At 47.5% G+C, this 2,785-nt stretch overlaps 1 long non-coding RNA gene across 1 annotated transcript; it reads right to left on the bottom strand.

Moving 5' to 3' along the window:
- Positions 1-767: 767 nt before the first annotated feature.
- On the bottom strand, positions 768-2,508 carry LOC116220713. The gene is made up of 3 exons (XR_004163805.2): positions 2,281-2,508; positions 2,118-2,195; positions 768-1,954 (listed from the first exon to the last, which is right to left on the bottom strand). It is a non-coding gene; the product is annotated as an uncharacterized LOC116220713 (long non-coding RNA).
- Between the last annotated feature and the right edge of the window lie 277 nt (positions 2,509-2,785).

Consider the following 2,785-nt stretch of genomic DNA (forward strand, 5'->3'; position numbering starts at 1 on the left):
CCCTTCCCCCCCCCCAGATAGGCTCCTTCCTGCTAAGACCCTTTGTGCCATAGTATCACCCCCTCACCCGACTGTCTTTGCCTGCCTCTACTTGATGTTGGTATTGACTCCCTGCAGGAGCACCTTGAAATACACCTCCAGAAACCTTTGATTCGCCTCGTGGTCTTTGTCTAGAAGAGTGTCGGCCTAAGAAACCCCGTCACTGTATAATAAGCGGGATGATGTATAGTTTGGAGGTCATTATCTAAAAATAAATCGATTGGATTTCAAAATAAGAGTATACCGCGGTTGAAACGGTATAGCCAAATCTCTCCCGGTAGACACATTTCTACCGTTGCACGGTATATACCATCATACCGCCCAGCCCTACTATGTACTATTGCACTCTGAACAGGAACCTCACAATTATATGATATCTAGTTTGCGGAAACAAAACGTCCAAAAGTCTAGAAAATTACATTAGAGAAAATGTAAGTTAATGCTAGTAAGTTAATGCTAGCCACTAACTGTACAACAAGATAGAGCACCTCGAGGTGGCAGCGGCCACTTAACATTCACTCACTCAAAACGTGATGGTTAAATTATACTGACAAAATTAACAGGCTTAAAGGAAGAACAAGCCTACCCATTTTTTCCCCACTGAAACGAAAATGCATGAACCTCAATCAAATCAGTTCAGTATGTTAATATATTCAGATTAGCCAGCCAGAGCTAGCAGTCACCTGAGTGTGACAGTGGCGAGGTAGTTTACTAGGATAGTTTTAATTGTCGACTACGCCACCTAGGTAGTCACCCTAGGACAGATATAGACTCCGTGTTACTTTAGCTCTAACAAGGCAAACACAAGTTCGTAACACTCTTAGGCCAGAGACATGGGTTCCATAAATACAGTTTATTAACAGGTATACAGACAGTAGTAAAAGGAGTACAGGGCAATTATAGTACAGGCTGTTGCCTCTCACACAACAACCAAACAGAGTTATTTCCAGCGTACACACATACACTAAACACACACAGTAGACACGTACAATGTTAGCCAGTGGGCTATGACCCGAATATGAGCAGGTGAGATGGCCAAAGCCTTACGGAGATGGGCCAGTGGTCAGGACTCAAAGGTGGAGCAGGGCAGTGGCTTACCGCAGCGAGCAGGACTTTCCAAGAGGGGGACAGGAGAGGCCCAGAAGACACACACCACACGTGCATAAAACCAGTAAGCACTGCACTCCAAAATAGGGCAACCGTTATGCACACAGCAAGGAAAAGTGAGGGGGTGGGCTCCACCACCTGGGGGTCAGCCTGTCGCTCAAGTGAAACTCACTGCACCTGTCCAGGGAGAGAGATAGAGGCACTGGGGTTAGCAAAACACTTGACAGTAAAGAGGCAGGGAGAGGATTTAATAGTGTGGCTATCCTACTGAGGCTACTTAGCTTTGGCGGAGGGACTTAGGACGGGGTGGACCTCCGACGGTCAGCGGGGAGTAGCGGGCTTTGTCACAGTACCCTGGGTTACCTTAGTTACATGCACACACCCACACACAGAGGCACACGCACGCACTTCAGCAAAGACACGGTTAGGCTAGTTAACAACCACTCAGAATTACCACCACCATAGTTAACATAGCAGCAACACAAAACAACAAAACATGCAGGCCAAGCAGAGAGGGAAAAGCAGCAGCCCACTGCACAGCCCCATGCATCAGATCAAAAGAAACCAACAAAACGATATCAGGCAGAGCAAGCGGAGATGGAGGGTAGCATACCCAGCCTAGCCCCATGCATGCAGGAAATCACAGAGAGATACACACCAAGCATGAGCATGCCGGTCAATTATAAACATGTATTTGACAGTAAAACAGAACAGCAGCCCTTCCCGGGTGGAGGCAGTGGATGACCCTCAGCTCAACGTGCCGAGCTGCAATGACTGCACACTCAGGGACAGCGAGTCATGGACGGAGCTATGATAGAGAGGAGGATAGCATTGTTATTCATAACTAATGCGCATTTAAAAATACCGAGCGGTGCTGGTAAGTAAACCTGCATATTAAAATACAGAGCGGTGCTGGTAACTAAACCTGCATATTAAAATACAGAGCGGTAGTAGTAACTGAACCAGCCTACCTCCAGCTGATTCCCACCGAGCACCCGGCGTCAGAGCAACCGCTACACCGGCTTTGTCGCGACAATGAACCACTCGTGCTAAACAGAAAAGTGAACGAGCCTTTTTAGAAACAATAAGAAGGTGCCGCAATGGACGAAGTGGCTTAACGCCAAAGTTGCTTACCTTCGGTAACAGCATTAGTCCAAGTAGTGCAATTTGCAATCCCACGCCACCATACAAACTGATGGGCACCCGGAAGCAAAACAAGGTTAGGAGGACGTGTCTCCCCGTGACCTGAGCTGGGCTATATATCAAAATACAAGCCCGCCCAGTAATCAGTGTTTCTTATTACACCTGGGGGGATGGACTGTGGAGGCGTAGCCCACTCTGCCACATGAGGTTAGCAATGTGGCCATTCAACATGAAGATTCAGCGTTCCTCGGTAGAGCTTAATTTCTCCGGGGTACGGATGCGTTCTTGATAGAATGCCTCAGCATCTGCAGGAGAGTTGAACAAATGTTCTCTGTTGTCATAGGTGACACGGAGACGAGCTGGATACAGCATGCCAAATCGCACTCCTCGTTTGTAGAGAAGGCTTTTGATGTCGTTGAATGCTGAGCGCTTCTTTGCCACTGCCACACTAAAATCCTCGAATATACGGATTCCATTACCGTTGTAGGAAATGTTC

The sequence above is a fragment of the Clupea harengus genome, chromosome 6, assembly GCF_900700415.2.
Source record: "Clupea harengus chromosome 6, Ch_v2.0.2, whole genome shotgun sequence".
Classification (NCBI taxonomy): domain Eukaryota; kingdom Metazoa; phylum Chordata; class Actinopteri; order Clupeiformes; family Clupeidae; genus Clupea; species Clupea harengus.